Source organism: Nyctereutes procyonoides, unplaced genomic scaffold (assembly GCF_905146905.1).
Source record: "Nyctereutes procyonoides isolate TBG_1078 unplaced genomic scaffold, NYPRO_anot_genome, whole genome shotgun sequence".
In the NCBI taxonomy this organism is placed as follows: Eukaryota; Metazoa; Chordata; class Mammalia; order Carnivora; family Canidae; genus Nyctereutes; species Nyctereutes procyonoides.
This window is the reverse complement of record NW_026575126.1, coordinates 266,745-290,321: the sequence shown is the minus strand read 5'-3', so window position 1 is coordinate 290,321 and position 23,577 is coordinate 266,745. Positions and strand designations below refer to the sequence as shown.

At 60.4% G+C, this 23,577-nt stretch overlaps 1 protein-coding gene across 2 annotated transcripts in view; it reads left to right on the top strand.

Moving 5' to 3' along the window:
* Nucleotides 1-23,577, top strand: part of GNG12 (G protein subunit gamma 12) — an 82,242-nt gene that overhangs the window by 40,077 nt on the left and 18,588 nt on the right. The window contains exon 1 of one of the 2 annotated variants that reach the window (XM_055339617.1): nucleotides 5,443-5,618. The exons of the other annotated variant lie outside the window; for it this stretch is intronic. The gene's annotated coding sequence lies outside the window, so the exon portion shown is untranslated. Of the gene's footprint in view, nucleotides 1-5,442; nucleotides 5,619-23,577 lie in introns of those variants that run through there. 2 annotated transcript variants of the gene reach the window in all.

The window sequence follows — 23,577 nt, the reverse complement described above, 5'->3', positions numbered from 1 at the left end:
CTGTGAAGTCCCTGGCCCCTGCTGGCCCGCCAGGTTACACACGTGACCTAGGAGACCTAACAGGATGCAGCTGTATTCTTTGTTGTGTGTGGTTCTTTTTTTTTTTTTTAAGATTTTATTTATTTATTTAGAATGAGCATGAGCTAGGGGAGGAACAGCAGGAGAGAGGGAGAGAATCTCAAGCTGACTCCACCCAGAGCACAGAACCTGACTCGAGGCTCCATCTCATGACCTGAGATCATGACCCGAGCTGAACTCAAGAGTCGGACACTCGACCTCCTGAGCCCCCAGCTGAGTCTGTCTCTCACTGTTCCTTCAAAGTCTACGCAGTGGAGTGTGTCTTGCCCCCATTTCCTCTTCAAAACTCGGTCAAGCCCATGACTCTTCTGGTTGCTCTTAGGCAGTGAGGAGTCCCGTGGCCCCTTTAGGTGACACACGGCAGACATGCGCATTTCCTCTGGAAGCTGGAAGTGCTCAGTGTGGCCCACAGCAGTCGGCCTTCACCGGAGAGAAGACGCCCGCCATCCTGCGGGGAGGGGCCTCCCCGTGCTCCAGCCCTGCCCGCTCCAGCCCTGCCCGCGTCGGGCCTCCCTGCGTGAAGCTGACTGCTGCCGTCCCGCCTGGCTCCGGGTCCTCCGGGTCTCTCTCTGTCCTGCTGGCTTCCGTGGCTTTCTCAAGGACTCCCTCTGGAACTTTCCGTTGGATCTCCCAGAACTCAGGCACGTCTCCTGCTAGCTGTGACGTCAGCCGGCAGCTTCGGGCCTCCACACACGTTCCCGCAGCCTCAGGCGGGATTCAGCCCTTTGGATGGAGCCTGATTCAGGGAGACAGGCCGGCATTCCTGGAGCCCAGGGTTCCCGGGGCTTCAGCTCCCAGAGGGGGGCTGGGCAGCCACCCCTGAGTGGCCTTCTGTTCCTCCAGGGTCCGCACCTGGGGGACCCCAACCGGGCCTTGCAGGTGTTGCTTGTGAAACCCCTTCCCTGAGGCTTGAAATGAAGGGCCAGCCGTCTGCCCGTCACCGTCGGGGGGGGGCTGGGGGGGGGTCTGAGCCCTGTAAGGAATCTGCCCCACAGACACCTCCGTGGCGTTCCGCTGCCCCGAACCCGGTTGGGCGTCCTCCTCATGATCTTGGAGCCCGCGAGGTCAGCTTCCTTGAAATTTCCACATTGTGGTCTGGCCCCTTGTTCTGGAATTTCCCATCTGTGGACTCTTGATGCTGGAGTGGAAACTTCCACTTTAGCATCTTGTCAGATTAACTGCTACCCCCAGCCGGGGCCAGGAGCTCCTCTTCAGCGCCCCCCAAAGCAGCCTTAGGTCCTCCTGGAAACCCGGGCCAGCGCCGCACGCTCCCTGCCCAGCCCCGCACGCTCCCTGCCCCTTCCTCCCGCCCAGGTGTCTCACCCCGATCCTCAGGGAACGGGGAGCGGGGGGATTGCTGGGAAGGCGCTGCTTCCAGAGCCCAGCCTGCCCCCCCCCGTCATGTTCCCATCATGGGGGTGGGAGGTGCGCGTGCACCCCAGGCCGCACATCTGCCTGGGGCAGAGATCCCAGGTGCAGGCCGCTTCCCCCGACCCCCACCTCTGAGGTCCCAGAAGCCCTTGACCTGCCTCCGGGAAGGCTTCCCTCCCATCGTGCCGGCGGCAAGGACCTGGAAACTCCACGCTCAGCCACCAGCCACCATTTCTGGTGCTCGTGACCCTGACGCGGTTTCTCTGGCTCCGAGAGCTGACTTGCCGCGCCTCGTGGGGGTTGCACGACTCTGAGAAGTGAAGGCTTGCAGTGTGTGTGCTCGCTCGTGCCCCGATGACGCGGGAACCCCAGGCGGGCAGGCCCCCCCCCGCACCCCCCACCATTCCCGCCTGGGGCCTCACCTTGGCCTCGGGGGACGGAGGGCTCTCTGCTTGGCCGTTCAGGTGGCGTAGACAGGCGCGACCCGGGACACCTGGTGTGTGTGCCCGCTGTGCGGCCCGGAGGCGCGGGTGTGGGCGGGAGGCGGAGGCCGCAGCTTCCTTAGCAACCCAGACACGTCGGGCAGAGTCTCTGAGCCTCCATCTCCTCATTTGTTGGGTGAGGGTAATGCCAGGTGCCCGGAAGCGGGCGGCGTTAGGGGAAGCGTCGGCGCGGGCATTCACAGTGGCCTGCCACACGGTCTACACTCGGCAAGTAGCAGCTTTTACCATTATTTGCTTTTGACTGTTGCCCTGATTCCTGAAATGTCCTCAGAGCCTTGGAAAAAAATAGTCCAATTCTCCAACATTTTTTTTTGGGGGGGGGAGGATCAAATAGGAATCGGAGGGGAAAAAAATCAAAGTATGTGCAGCTTCCTGCTGTAAAAAAGTATTTTGCAAAGCTCGTAAGTCCTTCGTAGCAAACGATGTGACTTTGGGTTGCAGAGGCCACGTGTGTGGCCCAAGGGCTGGGAGCAAAGCTCCGGCTGCCCAGCCCCACATGCACCACTCAGGACCTCCGGCCGCGCGGGCCCCGGGCAGGCCAGTTGCTCCGAAAGCCTCCGTTTCTGCGTGGGTAGCGGTGAGGGTGCTGCGCAGCGTCGCTGTGGGAACTAGCGCGTGGGGCGTGCGGGGTGCAAGCCCCAGAGGAGGGTGGCTCACCTCTTCCCGGCGTCTTCACCTTACGGGGGAGAATCTGCACGACGTTTGTCCCTGGCGACAGACGGCTGCACGGAGACACCGCGTGTGAGAAGCTGTTCTTGCTGTCGTGCTCGGGAGAGAACGAGAACGTCGCGGGGCAGGGCCGCTCACGAGTACCAGGCCGTGGCGGGTAGGACAGCAGGCTCCGTCCGCTAAGCCGCTGGCCTCTTGAGGCCTCCTCTCGTTTCCTTGCCAAGAGTTGGCGACGTGGTCTTGCCACTAGCCCGGGAGACGTTTCTACGTCGCTTGTACGGGTCGTGAGAAGGCGCAGCCGTAGCCGTGGCGGCCAGGCGCTTGGGATTCAGAGCGGTCTGGTTCTCCGCAAGCCTGCGTGGTTGGCACCTTGGTGGAACCAGCGGGGATCTTGAGAGGAGACAGGACCTTCCCGTCGGGGGCCCGTGGCGGAGCTGAGCCCTGACCCAGGAGGACCGGCCCCTCGGACGCAATGGGGCAGGCGTCCCTCGGGCAGATTGTCGTGGGGTCCTCCCGGGGCCGCGGACACTCCCGGGCAGCAGCGGGTCCACGTGGAACCAAGCAAGCTCGCTGTTTGTCGGGCTGATTTCGAAGCCTGCGTTACTCGTGCCTGGACGTCTTTGGTGAACGACTGCCCGGTGAGCAGGAGCCCCGTTCTGACGTGGGGTCTGCAGACGATTCTGGAATACTGTGTGGAAGCTTAGGACCTGGTGGAGAGCCAGGGCCAAGGGAAGGGGCGCAGCCTCAAGGGAGGGGCCAGAGGGTGGGGAACACAGGCCGAGCACCTGCCACGAGCCCAGGCACCTACGGCAACACACTTGCCGCCGGCCACCCGGCAGCCTTTCTGCCCCAGCCCCGTGGGCCACTCCCTGAGCCCAGAGCTGAGCCACGGGACCACAGAGCAGCCGCTGCCGATCCATGGACGAGGGGCACCCCATGCAGCCGCGCCGACCGGGGGCTTCAGCCTCAGACCCCTCGCTCCGAGGACCCCTTCGCTGCCATCAGCATGTGCTGCTCCTAACTCTGTCGTCTTGTCGTAAGACCCCCGAGAGTCCACGGCCCAGGATGCAGAAGGCCAGGTCCTCCGTAGGCCCCGGGGGACCGACCGGCAGGCTTGCTCTAGGGCTTTCCCTCCGCCCTGTTGGTGAGCGCTCACACTCCAGGTTGCTTCGCTGCTTGCCCCCACGTGTGACCCCTTCTGCGCCTCACCTGAGTCCCCGCTGGGGGGACCTGACCCTTCAGTGGAGGGGACGCAGGCCCAGTGAGGAACTGCCGTTGGGGCTGGGTCGCAGCCCCGCACACCCTCTGAAGGGGGAAGGTTCCGGCATCCCTGCAGAAAGGCAGGCCGGTGCCCAGCCCTCCGGCAGCTTCGGGGTGGCTCGGAGGAAGGCCCTGCAGGGGCAGCCGGGAGGCGTCGGACGGCCAATGTAGGCCTGGTGGAAAATTCTCCTAAAACAGAAAGGAAACGAAGCAATGTCCATGAAACTGTGTCCACGCTGGCAAAGCCACAACCGCGTGTCAAGCGTCGGGCGGGGGCCAGCGACCTGCCCGCGTCCCTCCCCTCCTATGGCTCAGAGGCCTGCGGTGCTTTGCTTACTCAGAGCTCAGTGTGTTGGGAAGGAGCGAGAGGAGGGGACGTGGGTCCTAGCCTGGCTTCCCGGGCCCCTGCGCACATCCAGGCGTGCACGGGGCTTCCCATCCGTGAGGCGCTGGCCGACCTCGCCCCTGGAGCAAGACCAGGTCGCCTGGGCCGCGCGGGGCAGGGCCTCGGCCTCCCCGTTCTGGCGGCCTGTGCGGCTCAGGGTACGAAGGGCCCTGCTCTGCACAACCTTTTCTGGTTCTTTTCTTTCCTTTTGCCTCGAAACAGTTATTCTAAACTCAGGTTTAAATGCGTGTTTTTATTTTTTTTCAGATTTTTTTTTAATTTATTCATGAGAGACACAGAGAGAGAGGCAGAGACACAGGCAGAGGGAGAAGCAGGCTCCGTGCAGGGAGCCCAACGTGGGACTCGATCCCGGGACCCCGGGTCACGCCCTGGGCCGGAGGCAGATGCTCAACCACTGAGGCCCCCCCCCATAAATGCATGTTTTTACGTCTGTAGAGAACGACATGGTTAAGACACTACCAGGTTCAAGGCTCACACCTATTACAGTGCACTTGGGGTTTTATTTATTCTTTTTTTTTGCCAGGTCCCTCCATCAATGCTGGTGATGGAAAGTTGCTCCCAATATAGAGCCAGGAACTACCGGGATATAGAAAATGTCAGGCACCGCCCGGTTACGTACGCGTGACCCTCGCGCCCACGCGGCAGCTCGCCTTGCTCGCCCGGACTCCGGGGTTCGTCCTGCTGGGCCGACGCCCCCGCCGGGTTCACCCTCCCTGGCCACTCACACCTGCCCGACAGTCGCTTTCGGCCGCAGCGAGGCCAGCGACGTTTATTTTCCACTTCCTACACGTTTCGTGTTATTTGAGAAACCCAAGTGCGAAACGGAAGGATAGGGAGTTGAAACAGAAAACCCTCTCCCTGTGTTTCCTCTTTTGTTAAAATAGGATTTTTATCCTGACGCCCTGGCTAAGCCCCTGATGACTCCCCGGCTTGAAAGGAGCAGCTCTGACCCAGTTACTCGGCTTCCGTCGTGTCTCTGTAACGAGAGCCCTCGCGGTGAAGGCCTCAGCCACCGGCTTGTTCACCACGCGTGGCTCGTGTCCCCGTGGCTCTGGATTCCCACCCCCAAGTGGAGGGCGCCGTCGCATTGGTACGAGTGATGCATTAAGACTTGGTCCTTTCTCTGCTCTCAGAAGCCCCGAGATGCTGGGTGTTTGGGGCCGGGCCTTGTGAAGAGGCCGTTCGTGGCTCCTGCAGCCGGTTCCCTGCGTACCTGGGCCTGTTCTTCCTCAAGAGAAGGATGCGAAAGGGACGAGTGCACACCCACCGCGCAGGTCACGATCGTGAATCTTCTTGAATACTTCGGAAGAGGTTTCTAATGATTAGTGATCGTAAGCATATATTTTGTGTATGATTTTTCATCTCACGCAATTTTCATTTAAGAAAAACATTTTTGGGGCCATCTCTTCTTTGCTTTTTGTGCCCAATATATGGAAACCGATTGTCGTAAGTGCTAAGCAGGCATGTGGGGGTGGGGCTAGATGTCCCCCGGGGTAAGGTCCTGGAGACTGGCCTTGTGTCTGGGCTCCAGAGGTGCTCGGGGAGGAGTGAGCCTGCGGAGCTGGAGTCCCTGCCGGCCTGCGTCCGCCCGCCGCACGGGCTCGCTGTTCCCCGTGGACACTCATGCTCCACGCCGACGGCTGCAGCACTGCACCTGCTATCTGGAGGGACACACACACACACACACACACACTCACACACACACACACAGCCCCTTCTCGGTCCTCCGTCCGCCGTGGAAAAGGGCCGTCAGCCTGGTGCCGAGACAGCCCGACTCAGTACCGCGACGGCCGCAAGCCTCTCCCTTCACAGGGCTCTCAGGCCTTTGTTCTCACGCACAATTGCAACCCACTCCACCTGGGACTGCGCCGCGGGACAGGCGGGAAGGCCAGGGGCGAGGTTGGCACCAGGAAAGGGCTGTTGGGGCGAGGGCGCAGCAGGGGCTCGCAGCTCAGCAGAGGCCGGCGGTTCGCAGACGCAGTTTGTGGTAAACAGCGTGAGACGCGGGACGGCGGTGCTGAGCCTCCCTGCACAACCCTGCGCTCTTTCCCAAGGAAGCGGGTGCCCGCCTGGGTCCACCTTGCGTGCCCCGCCCCCCCGCCCCCCCACCAGTTGCTTGTTAATGAAGAACCTCATGCCCTTAGCACGGTCGGTATTATCCTGGGTTGTTTGTATTTCTTTATTTGAGAGAGAGCGTGCATGGGAGAAAGAAAGAGCACGAGCAGGGGGTGGGTAGAGGGGGACACAGGCTCCCCGCGGAGCAGGGACGACGACGACGATGGTGACCCCGCCGTGGGGCTCAATCCCAGGACCCTGAGATCTCAACACTTAGCCACCTGAGCCACCGGGTGCCCCTGTGTTATCTTCTATTTCTTTGCGGTAGGAGCTCGAGGTCACCATGCAGGGGATTGGGGGGTGGGGACACCCCGTGCCAGCCATCCTTTAAGATGGAATCTGCTCGTGCAGCAACGCAGGACTCTGGGTCTTTGCCGACCCCGACTGTCTTCCAGCACGGCGGTGTGCAAGGCCACTCCACCCGAGGAGGCGTGGACACCGCTGTCCAGGAGGGGCTGCAACCTGACAGGAGCTCTTAGAAAAGAAGTCATCAATTAACATTCAAAACATCCTTAAAGTAGCCTGAATCCATTCTTTTAACTTTATGACTTAATCATTAATATGGAAAATAATGGAGAGAAGCCAGTAGGTAGACAGTGCACAGGAAGAAAAAGAAAGAGCGTGACCCGGGGGTCGTAGCAACAGTGCACAGCGGCCCCAGTTGCACGGTAAGGGAGCGTTCACGTAATGGGATCTGGCCAAGGTCATTGAAAGTCCCGCATCCTCGCTTCTGTGGCCCAAAGCGCATGACCTTAATCTGTCAGGATAAAGGCCAACCGAGGGGCGTCTCACAAAATAAGGGTCTGCCTGCCCCAGGATCGGAATCGTGAAATACAAAGAAAGGCTCAGGGACCATCCCGGAGTAAAGGGCAGCGGACGTGACGCTTGAACGCGGCCTGAACTGGAAGGTTCCGCTGCCGTCGGGCCAACGGCCGAGGCAGCCCGGGTGGTCCTGGGGTCGCCAGCGTCAGCTTCCGGAGCCCGCTGCCCGCTGACTGCAGCGTGCTGACGCGAGAGCCACGCGGGAGGATTCGAGGCCGCGCGGCCTCACGCCTGCGGGTGTCTCGTGCTCTCCGTCGGAGGCGGAGTGCGGGAATTAGAGGAGAGGCGCCTGCGCGGTCTGGGCGGTTTGCATCCCACTCAGAGTCGACGCCGCCGGCCGTGATCTCAGGGTTGTGGGGTCGCGCCCCACGTCGGGCCTGTGCTCAGCCCGAGTCTGCTGGACTCTCTCCCTCTGCCCCCCTCCCCATCCCACGCTCGCGTGCACGTGCTCTTCCAAATATATTTTTTCAAGAATAAATAAAAAGTAAATATAGCAAAAATGTTGACATTTGAGGAATCCAAATCTGGGTGAAAGACCTCAGAGAATCGTTTTCGCTGTTGCTGTAACTTAGATTCTCTAAGTCTGAAATTCTATCAAAAGTCTTAAAAATGATGTTTGTGAAGACGTGATCACGCAGGGAAATGCCTCTGCTGCGAAGGAGCATAAAATCACAGAATGTGATTTCAGCCCCTTTAAAAACTCACGGAGAAAATATTGGAAGGAAATAGAGCAACACGTGAACGTTTGGAATCTGTTGTCCGTGTTAATATGTGTCACACATTTTTCTCTACGTAGCTGATATAACTTGAAAAGTCAGGAGGAAAAAAATCTTGCGGAAAAAACCTGGCCATCGTCGCGGTCAAGCTGGAGAACATCCCTGCACCGTCGAGGGTCTCCCAAGCCTTTGCTCCTTCCCACTTTCCTGTGTTCATCTGTTTCTAATCTGTCCCTCCAACATAGAAGCTTTTTGAGGAAATCACTTTTGCCGAAGCTCCATCAACACGGCGCCGTCGGCTTCGGGCACACCGCGCCCGCCTGTCACCGTGCTGTCCTCGCAGTATGACCGACCGTGTCCCCCGTGCTGCGCTGCAGCCTCCGTGACCGGTTTGCTTTATGATTAGAACTTTGTACCCTTTAAATCCCCCTCAACTGTTTTACCCACTCCCCATCCCGCCCGCCTCTGGCTGACACCAGTTCTGTCTCTGGTATCTGTGAATCTGTGGCTGGTTGGGTATTAACCTGTTTTTTTTTTTTTTTTTATATTTCACACGAAAGGGAAAGCCTGTGGAATTTGTTTATCCCTGCCTGACCTATGTCCCCTAACACAGTACCCTAGGTCCACCCTTGCCACAAACGGCACGATCCCGTTCTGTTCACGGCTGAGTTATAGCCCGTGATCTGTGGATGTGCATGTGTATACGTGTAAATACCCCCCACGTCCTCTTTACCGTTCACCTGCGGGCGGGCACTTAGCTCACGTCCACATCTTAGCTACTGCAAATAATGCTGCATTAGGCATACGAGTGTGTGTGTCTTTTCATATTAATGGGGTTTTTTAAAAAGATTTAATGTATTTATTAAAGAGAAAGGCATTTTGAGGGCGAGGGGCGGGGGGGAGAAGCTGACTCCCCGCTGAGCAGGGCGCCGGCTGTGGGGCTCCATCCCAGGACCCTGGGGTCGTGACCTGAGCCCTCCGGGCGCCCCTCATGTTAGTGTTTCTGTTTTCTTTGGGTAAATACCTAGTAGTGGGATTACCGGGTCATGTAGTATTCCTATTTTTAATTGTTTGAGGAGCCTCCGTACTGTTTTCCACAGTGGCTGCACTAATTGACATTCCCAGCAACAAAGCCCCAGGCCTCCTGTTATCCTCCTCTTTGCCAACACTTGTCATTTCTTGTCTTTTTGTTGGGAGCTGGTCTGACGGGTATAAGGTAACATCTTACCGTGGTTCTGATTTGTATTTCCCTAATGGTTAGTGATGCTGAGCATCTTTCTACATGTCTTTTGGCCACGTGTATGTCTTCCTTGGAAAGACGTCTATTCCAGTTTTCTGCCCATTTTTAATTAGATTATTTGTGTGTGTGTGTGTGTGTGTGTGTGTGTGCTGAGTTGTGTTCTTTATATATTATGGGTATTAACTCCTTACCAGGTATATCGTTTGCAAATACCTTTTTCCATTCAATAGGTTGCGTTTTTGTTTTGTTCACGGCTTCCTTTGCTGTGCAAAATCTTTTTATTTTTGGTGGAATCCCAATAGTTTATCTTTGCCGTTGCTTCCCTTGCCTCAGGAGACACATCCGTAAGCGTTGCTAAGGCCCGCGTCCGAGGTGGGGAGGTGCTGCCTGTGTTTTCTGTTAGGCGTTCTGCGGTTTCAGGTCTCACAATTAGGTGTTTAATCAGCTTTGGGTTTATTTTTGTGTGTAGTGTGAGAAAGTGGTCCAGGGGTAGTGTATTAAATGCATTTTCCACTGAACACTATTTTCAACTTGCGATGGGTTTATCAGGACATAACACCGTGGTACGTCGAGAACGATCTGTGTGCACGTGTGTACACACACCTTTGAAAAGTTGGTTTCTCTGTAGTGATATTTTAAGGGAAATTCTACATTGGGCAGGAATTCAAACACCCCGATCTCTTAAACCTCTTCCCGGCCCCGAATTCCTTGCTTTCCTTTCTAGTTCGTTGGAAGTCGGCACCTTTGCAACCAGACACAGTGCTGGGTACTGAGCACGTAAGGACAGATGGGTTCATGGTCCCACAGACAGACACATCCGTGACCCCGCACCTGTGGTAGGTCCCGTGGGAGCCCAGCAGTTCCCTTGAGAGGCAGACTGGCCCACGGCAGGGATGGGAGTGTAGGCCAGGCTGGCGTTGACCCCTAGACCCGGGAGGTTAAGTGAGATGGTGCCGTCCAGAGACAGGCGCGGAGCGTTCCGGGCTGAACACTCCAGCATATGCAGCACATCCTGTCACCGCGGCCCTTCAGGGTCATTCTGGAGATGCTGGCCAGGGAGGCGAGCTCTTTCCAAGACCTGGGAGCACCAGATCCCGCAGGGGCTGCTTTCCCAGGTGCAGGAAGAAGTGGTCCAGGCACCCGGGGAGGCTGCGTGTGGCCGGCGGCCGGGTCCCCTCCACCTGCAGAGTCCCGGCAGGGCTTTACCTGTGCTGCCCACCTGCCCCCGGGGAGCACTAAACAAAGGGTCGGGGCAGTGCCGTTTGGGGGAGTTTGCTGCTCTCTGAGGTACCACTCAGTGGCGCTCCTGGAATGTGTGTGATTCGTCTGGAATCATAATAAAAGCAAAGGGCCAGGTCTGCCCGGCACCTGGCCCTATAGGCTGCGTAGCTGTCCCTGGAGTCCCAGAGTTACCCCGAAGTGATGTCACGAAACGTGTCCCCTGCTTCCCTGGACAGTAACTCATCCTTGAACCACCGTCCGCCTGGGCCCATTGTTCATGCCAGTTGTGAGAGCCTGAGGACACTGATACATGAATATTTCGGATCCACCGTGTAACCGGATCCAACAGGGGCAAAGCAGTTAAGAGCCCATAACTGGGTTAGGGCGAAAGCTTCTCCCTTTATCTTCGGACCTTTTTATTTTCCTTTTTGTAATGATTTGAGAGCACGATTTTTTCACTGGGGTATTTTCATGTTAAAGATGCATCATAGGTTCTTTTATTTTTTTATTTTTTTATTTTTTGTGTATTTTTTTCATTGGCATTGGATTGGCCAACATGCAGTACAGCCCGCAGTGCTCATCCCGTCAGGTGCCCCCTCAGGTGCTTAACAGGATCGCATGAGGTGCCACAGATTCAGGACATGGCGAGGAGTGAGCCTCGGGGCTCCCGGTCACTAACTGGCACCGTGTGTGAAGACGAGCACGGCCTAGTCCCGGCTCTACCCCCAAGACCCTAGAGGAGCCCCTGAGCTGGGGAGAGGCCTTCCACCGCTCGCATCTGGTCCAACAAGCTCATTTTTCAGGACCTTAAGAGACAGAAGAGCCCCCGCGATGGCTCGAGGCCTAAGTGTTGTCCCCGTCCTTTCTGAAGCAGGAGTCGCAGCCCTGGGACTGGGGAGGGACCCGGCGCCCCGGGCAGCTCGGGCTCGGCCGGCCGCACAGCAGCAGGGCAGTCGCCTTGGCCGGCGGGGCCGGGCTGAATCCAGGCGACCTCTGAATCCAGGTCCCAGCCCCCAGGTCTAGGCTGCCCATGTGTCCCGGGGCCTCAGCTCCCCGCCTGCCCTCCCTGAGGACAGCGTGTCCCTGGTGCCACTAGGTGTCGCGCTTGGCCCAAGGAGTGGAAGGGAAGGACGAGGGGAAAAGGTCGCCCTGACCCGGCTCCCTGAGCGGAGGGCCAGCCCGGTGCTCGCAGCTCCCAGTCCCGGGGCCCTGGGTGCTTGGGGGCCCCGCCGCGGGGGCGGCCGCCCGGGACGTCCAGGTGCGGGTCTGGGTCAGGGCCCTGCTCGCGCCAGCGAGGGCCCCCCACACCCCGGAAGGCGGGCCCCGGCACAGGGGTGTCCCTGAGACCCCGCGACGCCGCGGCCCATGCCCCCCGCCCATGGGGGCCTCAAGGCTCGCCGCCTGCTTTCAAGAGCCGCTGGCCGGCGGGTGAGGGGAGGCGGGGGCGCTCGCGCCGAGGGGGGCCCGGGCACCCGCACCGTCCTCGCTGCCACAGTTCAAAGGGAGGATTTGTTTGTTGCGTGGACCTTCAGGCAGATGGAGCGTCTGGTTTCTAGAATCCTTTGGGGACAGTCTTCTGGGGGTAAGGAGCAGCGCTCATGGCACACTTAGGTCGCCCCACGTCCTTCTGGTTGAGCCTCACAACCGCCCGTGAGGAGGCAGCGCCGGCCTCTGAGGCCCTTGTGGACGGAGATGAGGGGACGGAGGCGCGGAGACGGTGACCATAGCCCTAGGCCGTGGCCCCGCCTGCTTCCCCAGTGTGGGCCGGGCTCCCCCCGAGGGCCGGGCTCCCCCCAGGGCCAGGCTCCCCCCGAGGGCACCCGTGGCACCTGCTCACCCGAGGAGGCTGCCGAGAGGCCGTGGAAGGAAGGGGGGAGCAGCGCACACAGCTGGCTCCTCCCCACGCGCCGCGCCGTCCCCGCAGCCTTTGATCAAGTAGGTCCTGCTCGGTGTTTGGTGTTCGTGGTGCGTGGTCGGGCCAGGATCCGCCCCTGCGCAGCTCCTCCTCCTTTTACCCAAAACCACACATCTGCCAGCTTCCTCTGGCCCGTGGGGCTGTGTGCCTCCCTCTGAGCGGGATTCTCACGCAGCCTCCTGCGGACAAGCAGACGGCCTCCTGGAAGCGGGCTGTTCCTAGGGCAGGTGTTTTCGGGGCGCGCTTGCACACGGGGCATCTCCGCCAGTTTTGTCTGCTTTGAGGTCCCGCTGTGGTACAGCTGAGGCCTGGTGGGTGGGGGCGCGGGCCCCTGAGGCCCTCGGCGCTGCGGTCCCACGGGCCGGGGATGCAGGGACCTGAGCAGGTGCAGGCGGGGGACGCGGGGAGCCCAGCAGGTGTGGGCGGGTCACGGGGAGCCAAGCAGCTGTGGGCAGGGGCGTGGGGAGCCCAGCAGGTGCGGGCGGGTCACGGGGAGCCAAGCAGGTGTGGGCAGGGGCGTGGGGAGCCCAGCAGGTGCAGACGAGGGCGCGGGAGCCTAGCAGGTGCCAGGGTGGGGGGATGCAGGGAGCCTAGCAGGTGCAGACGGGGGGTGGGGCGTGGGGAGCCCACAGGTGCGGTCGAGGGTTGGGGCACAGGGAGCCGAGCAGGTGTGGGCAGGGGCATGGGGATCCCAGCAGGTGCCAGGGTAGGGGGGCATAGGGAGCCCAGCAGGTGCGGGCGAGGGCGTGGGGAGCCCAGCAGGTGTGGGGGGGTAGTGAGCTCAGTAGGTGCGGGTAGGAGGGGACCACGGGGACCCGAGCAGGTGCGGGGGAGGGGGCGCAGGGAGCCCAGCAGGTGTGAGTGGGGGGCGCAGGTGTCCACCCTGGGGCAGCCGGGATGGGGGGTGGGGGTGGGGGGAAGCAAGCCCAGCTGTGCGTGGGGAGGCCTGCAGGGCAGCACCGGTGTGACCGTCGCACCCCCGGGGCCACGGGCCTGGCCCCCGACCCGCCTGAGCCTCTGGAGCCGGGGCCTGTGGTGTCACCTCTCAGAAGACCTTCAGATTCGTCCTTTCTTTCCTTCCTGCCCCTTCTCTTCCTCCTGCGATAGGGAGATAGGATCTGGGGGCTGAGCTGTGGCTGCCGTCGCAGGGCCCGGAGCACGCCGGTGACGCGGCCCTGCAGGGACGAGCAAACTGACTCTGTGTTTGTGGCATTTTCTGGGAGAGTCTGCACGGGGGGGGGGGGGGGGGGGGGGGGGGGGGCGGGGACAGGCCTTGGCCGGTGACTCAGCAACAGCGGGCACAGCCCCTGCCTGTTTGTGAGAAGCTGTGGCTTGTTGTGTCTCTGCAGACGTGACAAGGGCTGTGGGTGGGGGACGGGGGATGGGTGGGGGGATGCAGTGGGGGGGACACCGAGGGGGAATAGGGGGACAGGGGGATAGGGACGGGATGGGGGTGACGGGGAGATGGGCAGGGGGATGCATGAGGGATGGGCAGGGGGATGGGGCTGGGGCCAGGCGGGGGGCTGCAGCGGGGGCCGCCCTCCCATGGGCCCCACCAACCCCTGCGCTGCTGGCAGCCCTGAGAGGAGGCCCTCAGCTGCACGGAGCACCTAGCCTGTGGGACGTGATCCCGGGGGCCGCGGGGAGCCCCATGAGCGCCCCATGAGCGCCCCATAAGCGCTGAGCCCCTTGGGGTGCCGTCCTGTTCTCTGGGAGCAGCCACCCGTGTTAGCCCGAGGCCCAACCTTCTAGCCTGAGCGTGTTGCACGGTCCTCGTGGGGACATGAGGACACGCGTGTGCTCCGGGAGCTGAACGTGCCTCGTGCGCCTCACGTCGCGGCCCGGGGAGTCGGAGCGTGAGTGTCCGCGCGGCAGCGGCTGAGGTGCAGGGCAGGTAGGTGGCCCGCGTGTGGCCTCGCTGCCCGGACGGGCCAGCCCACAGTCATTGCTGGTCTCCCTCGTCCTGGGCACGAGTGTATTCACTGTTTGTTTTTCTCTTTTTATGAAGATTTTATTTATTTATTCATGAGAGACCCAGAGAGAGAGGCAGACGCAGGCAGAGGGAGAGGCAGGCTCCCTGCGGTACCCGAGGCGGGACTCGATCCCGGGACCAGGGTCACGGCCTGGGCGCAGCTCCGCCGCCAGCCCCGCCTCCTACAGCCCTCCCTCCGCGGTGGGCCTGCGTTCCTCTGCTGCTGCGGGGGGACAGGGAGAGGAAGAGGCCCCGGAAAAATAGGCAGAGAGGAACGTGCCCTGCAGGGGGGCTGGTGACGCTGCGTGGAGTTGGCCGGAGACGGGGAGGCGCCTCAGGGACCGAGTGGGGGAGACAGAGTCAGCGGGGACGGGGCGGGACCCCGCGGAGGGACGGGAGGTGGTGGGCGAGCGAGGGGCAGAGCAAGGGGCCGACATCTGCTGGGGCCGTGTGTGTCCGCGGGCTGCGGGCTGGGGAGGCCGCGTGTGTGTCGGGCTCAGCACCTGTGCACGGGTCCGACCCCCTCTCTCAGCCGCAAGAGAACCTCGTGTTTGGAGGACAGTCCTGCTGCCCGAAGACAACACGGCGACGTGTGCGGCCAGGCCCCACGAGGACGGGTGAAGTCACCCCGAGAGCCACAGCGGCCGCGCGGGTGAGGACTGAGGACCCGGAGGGAGTGAGCGACCCCTCCGCCCTCTCCCTGCCGCCCCCTGCCCCCATCTCGCTGCCTCCACCAAAGACCCCACATCCCCTGTCTCCGAAGGAAACGACACGCATCAAGGAGACACTTTGTAAAGCGCATTCCCGGGAGCCGGGCGCCTGGGCCTCTGAGTGCGCCCCGGAAGGCCGGGCCCTGATTGGCAGCGCCTCCTGCGTCCCGCCTCTGGAGCGTCATGAAGCCAGGGCTCCCTTCACTGGCCTTTCATCACCAAGATGCCCGGATGCCCGGGCCGCCCCCTGCAAAGGCAGCGTTCTGCAGCAGCGGAAGCCTTTAAAAAGTGGACTGTCGTCCAGGGTGCGGGTTCTTGCCACTCCCCTCCCTGCTCCCCTAGAGGAAGGCGCAGCGTTCCCACCGCCGCGCCCTCCCCCTGCCGACCACCAGCCTCTGTTTGGGTTTGGCAGGTGAGGACGGGGACTGTTGATCCGCGGGTCCTCAGCAGCCCGGTGCACACAGCTGCCCCCCTGTGTACAGAGCTCCCCCCTCCATGCACACAGCTGCTCCCCCCGTGCACACAGCTGTGCCCCTGTGCACACAACTGCTCCCCCATGCACACAGCTGTGCCCCCCACCCCGTGCACACAGCAACTCCCCCCATGCACACAGCTGACCCCTGTGTACAGAGCTGCTCCCCCGTGCACACAGCTGCTCCCCCGTGTACACAGCAGCTCCCCCCATGCACACAGCTGTGACTCCCCACCCCATGCACACAGCTGTGCCCGTGTACAGAGCTGCTCTCCCCATACACACAGCTGCTCCCCCATGTACAGAGCTTCTCCCCCCATGTACACAGCTGCTCCCCCATGCACACAGCTGTGCCCCCCACCCCGTGCACACAGCAACTCCCCCCATGCACACAGCTGACCCCTGTGTACAGAGCTGCTCCCCCCGTGCACACAGCTGCTCCCCGTGTACACAGCAGCTCCCCCCATGCACACAGCTGTGACTCCCCACCCCATGCACACAGCTGTGCCCGTGTACAGAGCTGCTCTCCCCATACACACAGCTGCTCCCCCATGTACAGAGGTGCTCCCCCATGTACAGAGGTGCTCCCCTCATGCACACAGCTGTGCCCCCCACCCCGTGCACACAGCAACTCCCTCCATGCACACAGCTGACCCCTGTGTACAGAGCTGCTCCCCCCATGCACACAGCTGCTCCCCCGTGTACACAGCAGCTCCCCCCATGCACACAGCTGTGATTCCCCACCCCATGCACACAGCTGTGCCCATGTACAGAGCTGCTCTTCCCATACACACAGCTGCCCCCCCGTGCACACAGCTCCCCCCGTGCACACAGCTGCCCCCCCGTGCACATAGCTGCCCCCCCCCGTGCACACAGCTCCCCCCCGGCTGTGGCCTCCAGGCCCCTATCTCTGTCCTGGCACAGGCGGCCCACATTGCTGGCATAGCGTACATTCCCGGACAACTGAAGTAGCCGGGAGCCTTCAGAGCATCCCGGTGGGTCGTGGGTGTCTGTTCCGGGCGAGGGGGGTGGACATGGTGGCCCCCCGGGGGCTCATATGATGCTGCCCACAGCGAGTCTTGCAGCAGCGGCGCGTGCAGCCTCCCTTGAGGACCAGGCCTGCGTCCAGGCTGCAGCGGGCGCCCACCTGGCTTGACACACACTGACTGGCATCCAAGCAGGGAGGCTTAGCGGTCCCGGGTGAGGACCCAAGTCACGGACCAGCCACTCGGGGAGCTCTCGGTGCTGCCAGAGCTGCCGTTGGAAGTTGGTGTCAGAAACCACATCAGGAGAGATCGAAGTTGGCACGCACCAGTGTTCTTCCATTTGTTTTGAGTGAATCGCTGAACTCCAGCTCCTGTGCCCCAAGCAGCGTTTAGAGTAGCGCTTGCTTTAGGGGTGTGCGGCCTTTGGCCTCCACGTTGGGCTGCACGCCTTCCGCGTCATCATCACCGACCTTCCGTGTATCTCCTTTCGCCTTTGCCCAGATTCTAAAAGAATGAATATTTGAGAACCTTGAAATAAGATAACATCGCGGTCTCTCGGAGTTACTTCGCGGTACTCACGAGGTTAAGCATGATTTTTTTTTCTTTTGCACCTAATTTAAAAATCAAAACACCAACTGGTGGATTCGAGCCAAACCCCTATTTTTAGAACCGTGTTAAAAAAAAAACCGCCGGTTTTATTTTAGGCCACGCGGAGGGACGGACAGCCACGGAGGAGGCTCCTGGGCACGGCTCCATCCCTCAGGCAAGAGCGGCCTCCCCGATGCTTCCCCAGCAGGGCTGCTTCCAGACCTCTGGCTCCTGGGTTCCTGGGAAGAAAGGATGTTGCAAGCTTAATTTCTGAAGAAGGAGGAGGAGAACAACAAGAAGTGTTTTGTGACCTTCCCTCCAGCGCTGAGCTGGGGTGGGGCGGGGGCGTGGAGACTTTTTTTTTTTTTTTAATTAAGAATGGAGGAGAAAAGTTGCCTTCTGTGTTCCTACAGGACTCGACTTAATTGTGCCTTTGTCAGCAGGGAGTTGAGAGGGGAGTCCGCTTTTTACACAAGGAGAGGGCCTGGCCTTTAATTATCCCAGTTGGCCTTCGGCTGCGGGCGGTCGGGCGGTCGGTGCACCTGCTGAGGACCGGCCTCCGCCTCCAGCCTCTCAGCCCCTTCCTGCACCGACCGGTTCCCGGGGAAAGAATCCGGAGGCCTGCGGTGATGCAGGAGAGCTGAAATCTTTAGGTCACTTTCTTGGTTTTTTGGGGGGTTTTTTTTTGCTTCTCAAGCAACTTAAAAGTCGCAGATTTGCGGCTGTATTACCACATTCCACAAATTCAATGAAGAGTAAGTGCTCAAGCTGTCGTGCCTTGAGAGACCCTAGATTCTAAGGGGACGGACCAGTGATCCGGGCTCACTCCAGCCGTGGCCAGTGATGCAACCATTTCCCCAAATATTGATCTGTCCACGGCCCCGTTACCTAGACCGGGGAGGTGCTCGCGGCCTCTCCGCGGCCTCCAGAGGTGCTCTCCGAGCTGCCGCCGCCTTTCACCGTCACCCACGGGGTTAAGGGGGACGCACCTACCCTTTTCTTCACGTTTGAGGAGAGAAAATGAAAATTCAAAGAAATGAAGCCATTTTTCCAAAGTCCCAAAACTCCCGTGCAGGAGGGCCAGGAGCTGGGGCGCCTGGGCGGGTTCCTGTCCTCCCCGTCACGCCGTGCACGCGTCCTGGTCGCCATGGTCCCACGGGTGTAGCCCCGGAGCACACGGTGCAGCCCCTGTCCTGACGAGGAGGCACGGCCCGAGCAGGGGAGCCCGGCGGCTGGTGCGGCTTGCTCCCGAGCAGGACTGAACGCTCCCCCGAGGAGCTTCCTCCGTCTGTGAGAGGGGGCCACGCGGGGCCACAGGGCCGTGGGGACGGCGAGGCCCGACATGTCCACGCCCGCTCCGGGGAGGCCGTGCCAGCCGGGCTGCCCGACGTCACAGGCTGGCGTCCCTCTCCGGGAACGGGTGCACGTCGGGGACCCGGCAGTCAGAGAGGGGCCCCGCACGGCGGGCGGCCGAGGAGCAGCCCCTGGGCAGCTGTCGCCTTCCTCACGCAGCCGAGCTCTGGGCCTGGGCCCCCGACTCACGCAGCAACGGCCGCCCCAAGCCCCGCCGCGCGCCCTGGAGCCATCCTGCCCCGGTGCAGCCGAGGTTTGGGCGCGTCCTTCCCGGTCGGATGCCAGCACCGGGGTGCCCCTGGCTCCCACCACGTCCGTCACTTCATGCCTCAGTTTCTCCCTCCGCCAGGTGAGGACAGTCGGGGCCGCCCCCGGAGGCTTGGCGGTTGTTGCACGGCGCTCGGCAGGGCCTGGTACCCGGTAGGGACCTGCCAGTGCCGCTGTGCCGGTCCCCGGGCCCAGTCGCCGTCCCACGTCCCTGGGGACTCCCCGCCCCCCCACACCAGAGTGGCTCAGCGCAGCGTGGCAGCTGGCCGTCCTCAGCACCCTACTTACAGGCAAACACCGTTTCCTCCTCTCAATAACGTTTGCAGAAAATTATGCAGCGCCCACCTGCTGCGCCCCCGTCTCCCTGGGGCAGCGCCACCCAGGACCAGGGTGGCCAGCCCGCCGCCTGGCTTATTAGCTTCCACCGCCACCACCCTGCCGCCACCTGGGTTCATTGCTCTTGGAGCTTTTTGAAGTTTGAAAAATATATGTTTTAAATTTAATTTTTTTTTTTTGGTTTCTCCGTTTGTCCGTCTTTGAGGTCTTGTTTTGGTGGCAGGGCCAAGAAGCAAGCTCAGAGGTCGCTAGATGGGCGTGAGCCCACGTGGCCCTCTTCCCCGAGGCTTCAGCTGCGGAGCGTGCCTCCGGCGGGAGGCGTCCTGCCCGTGCTCATCCCTCCTGGTCCAGCGGACCCCCGAGGGTCACGAGTGGCTGCGGCCTCACGCCGTCCCGGCCGCCGAGGGGAAACTCTCTCGAGTGCTGGACAGAGAGATGTTCGCGCCGCGGGACGAGGCGGCGGCGTTATCCGCTAACAAGCTCGTCGCATCTGGCTTTACGTGCCTGGGTCTGCCGACGCTGGCCTGCCCGGCCGAGCCAGTGAGCGGGCCCCGCCGCTGCGCCAGGTCCGAGGTGCGACACGCTCGGTGGCCGTCCGGGGGCTGAGCCTCCGGTCCCTCGGGCACCAGGCCGCACTTGTGGTCGCCGCGCTTCCCCTCCCCTTCCCCACGTCGGACCCTGGGAGGCGGCTTCGGGCAGCACCACCCGACCTCAGTGACCCAGCGGGACCTGAATTTTGCCCTTGGGGACCAGAGACCTTTGTTCTCCCGATGAAGTAGACGCTGTGTCCCTGCTGTTCCATCGAGTAAAACACGGGGTTCACGGCCGTCAGGGTAGTCGTCGCCGCGAGCAGCCCTGGTGTCGGGTCTCCTGTTTTCCTTTGAACCTTTTTTAAGTTAACTCTGTGTTTAAGTTTGCCTCTTTCTTAAAAAAATTTCTAGTTAAATTCAAGTTAGTGAGTGCGCGGAGTATGATTAGTTCCGGGGCAGCGCTCAGACACGCCAGTGCTTCTCCCCCTGCGGGCCTCCCCCGTGACCCCGTCCCCTGTGACCCCAACTCCTGTGACCCCATCCCCATGACCCCGTCCCCATGACCCCATTTCTGTGACCCCATCCCCATGACCCCATCCCCTGTGACCCCATCCCCGTGACCCCATGACCCCATCCCCTGTGACCCTGTCCCCATGATCCTGTCCCCATGACCTCTCCTCCCTGGACCCATCCCCATGACCCCATCCCCCGTGACCTCATCCCTGTGACCCAGTCCCCATGACCCCATCCCCTATGACCCCGTCCTTGTGACCCCATCCCCGTGGTCCCATCCCCCGTGACCCTGTCCCAGTGACCCCGCCTCCCATGACCCCGTCCCCGTGACCCCATCCCCCATGACCCCCTCCAGCGACCCCCAGCTTGTCCCCCAGGGTTACGAGTCTCTTGTGCTTCATCCCCCAACCCCCCCCCCATCGTCAGCTTAGTGTATCCTCCCTCCCCATGACCCTGTGCCCCAGATTCCCCGGATGAGCGGGACCACGTGGCGCTACCGCTCCTCTGACCTCCTTCCCTCCCCTAACAGCCCTGCGCGGTGGCAGCCTTGCACGGGCAGGACCCCAGGGGCCCTGACGCCTGACTGGGATCCCATCGTGTCTACACAGCACATCTTCTTTATCCATTCCTCAGCTGGTGAACATCTGGGCTGTTTCCGTGCTGCGGCTCTTGTAGACGCTGCCACCATAAACACGGGGGTGCGTGTGCCCCTTCGAGTCACTATATCCATGTCCTTTGGGGTAAATCCCCAGCACTGCAGTTGCAGGGTCGTAGGGCAGCTCTATTTTTACCTCCTTGAGGCCCCTCCACACAGTTTCCCGCAGCAGCTGCGCCAGGTCACGTCCCCGCCAACAGCGCAGAGGGCTCCCCTTGCTCCACATCCTCCCAACACCTGTTGTTTCCTGACTTGTTAATGTTCCCCGTTCTCACTGCTGGGGGGGGGGGCGGATCTCGTGGTGGGTTTGATTTGTGGTTCCCTGACGGCCAGGGACGCGGAGCATTTTCTTGTGTCTGTGGCCTGTGTACGTCGTCTCTGGAGAAATGTCTGTTCATGCGTTTTGCCCATTTCTTGACCGGATTAAGTCAGCCTCTTCTTAAGCGGTATCATCCAGAAAGCCATTGGTCTAGTGCATAATTATCTTTTTCTAGCAAACATTAAAATAAACATTAGCTATTATCATTAAGGAATCTACGTCTGCAACCACCAAGTCATTGAACGTTCCAAAGAGGAGAAAATAGCACTTTGCCAGGGAGGCCAATCACATGGTATGATTTACTAGTCTCCTTTTTTTATTTTATTTACTAGCATTCTTTCACTGAGAGTTGTGACTTTATTTATAACCAAAAATATTTTTTTTAGCGTGTGTCACTTTGTGCACACTGTTCTACACACTTTTTCTTCTTTTTCTTCAACTTCTTTCAACTCTGTCTTTAAGGCTCTAACCACATTCCCCTTTTGAGGTAATAACCATCCTTCTCTCACAATGCGATACAAGGACGGAAGCTCTGAGCACAGCGCCCGGCACGGAGTTAGAGCTGGGAGTCGTGTGTACCTCTTTGGTCCCCGTGGCTGTTTTCGGCTCAGCTGAATTTATCAAATCCTCGGGATCACAGAATTCTTAAATTCCTTGTGAGTGTGTGGTGTAGGTACAGTGGCTCGCCTCCAGGAGAAACCGGCACGTGCCTAATGAATGAGTAAAGCCCGGGCAGTCGGGGAATAGTCAGGGGTAAAAAAACAGAGACCGGGGTCAGAAGGATGTGTCTTTTTTATTTTTTTTAAAGATTTTATTTATTTATTCATGAGAGACACAGAGAGAGAGAGACAGAGACACAGGCAGAGGGAGAAGCAGGCTCCATGCACCAGGAGCCCGACGCAGGACTCAATCCCGGGTCTCCAGGATCACGCCCTGGGCCAAAGGCAGGCGCTAAACCGCTGCGCCCCCCGGGCTGCCCAGGATGTGTCCTGACATTAATGCACGTCGTTGTGAAGGAGTCTTTGGTGACTGGCTTTGTCCAGGTGGTTTCTGAAGGGGTGTTGGGGAGTCTGTGTCCGGCCAGTCACCCCCCACTCGCGCCACCTCTCACAGGAGAAGGAGAAAGAACTGAAGTTATCTCAGGACCTTAAAATCGTTGATTCCTAAGCTTGTCATTGGTCCCACCACTGGCTTGAAACATTGGAACAACTTTCCCAAAGAGCTTTTACCCCCTGGTCAAAACCCCGGAGGCTGAAGGCCCCAGGCCGAGCAGCGTGGCAGCGAGTGGGCCCCGTCCACCCCAGGACCATGTGCCGCGCCTGGGCCGCAGCTCGGCAACCATATGGGAACGTGTTCTCTGGAAAGAAGCCAGGAATCTGGATTTTTATGTGCAAACTCTCAATTTCTAAACGTTGGCGCTGCTTTGTTGTTGTTGCTGTTTCAACTAATTCTCTGTGGGCCCCATAAACCAGGTCTGCAGGCCGACTCCGCCCCCCGCCCCCCGCCCCCGGCTGCCAGTGTGAGTCTTGACTTAGAGTTTGCTTCCTTGATTTTAGAGTTCGTCCTTAGGTAAGAGTGTTTTTTCAATGACTTGTCCTAATGTGCATCCGTCCGTGTTCCTGGAGTGCCTGGCAGATTTTCCGTGTGGTGAATGCAGCCCCGATGTCCCGACTCCGGATCCGACACTGCCACGCTCCTCCGTGGGGGGCCGGGGAGCAGGTACCCCGGGCCCCCGGGCCCCTGCCGTCGGTTGCGGCCCGGCCGCCGCGGGTGATGCGGGGCCGCGCGCGTGTCCATGTTGCAACAAGACCTGACTTGCGCCAGCTGACGGCAGCCTGGGCCTGGCCCGCGGGCAGCGATCGGCCTCCGCTCCGGCGGGAGGGAGAAATGTGGGGGCCTCGACCATATCGTTGGATGTTTCGCTGGTCTTAGCGCTCAAACAGCAATAGCAGGAGCGCGCTCCTAGTCCCGCGTAGGCAGCCAGGCTCACCCTCCTGTGTCCTGGTCGCTGTCCGTCTGCGTCCGTGAGCCTCATACACCTTGCGAGGGGCACACGTACCAGCGTTTCCCTTACTGTAATATCCTGAGCACTCTTACGCGGCAACCCGACCTTCAGAATCGAACCTGCAAGGCTGTAGGAAGCTGCCTCCTGCTCACGTAGCACGGTTTGTCCGCTTCGGTGTTTTGGGCATTTTGTTTTCTCCATTTTCCATTTTTCAACAATTAATACTAAAGACCTCTATACGCACATGCCTTTTATGTTGGGTTACTTCCTTAGGATAAATGCCCTGGGTTACAATTACTGGTTTCAAAAGATAAATATTTTTTTAGGCTCCTTGTAAGGGATTGTAAGGCGGCTCTGGAAGAGCTCCAGCCCCTGCGCAGAGCAGTCCCGGCTCCACGGTAGGCTTCGCCCACGCGGGCTGCCGGGACCTGGAAGGTCTGAGCTCACGAGTCTCTCCATGCCCAGCCCCGCGCTGCTCTAGCGAACAGGAGTGGAAACACCGCTTCCCTCACCCCTGAGGCTCATCCGCCGCATGTTCCTCGCGGTGGGGGGATC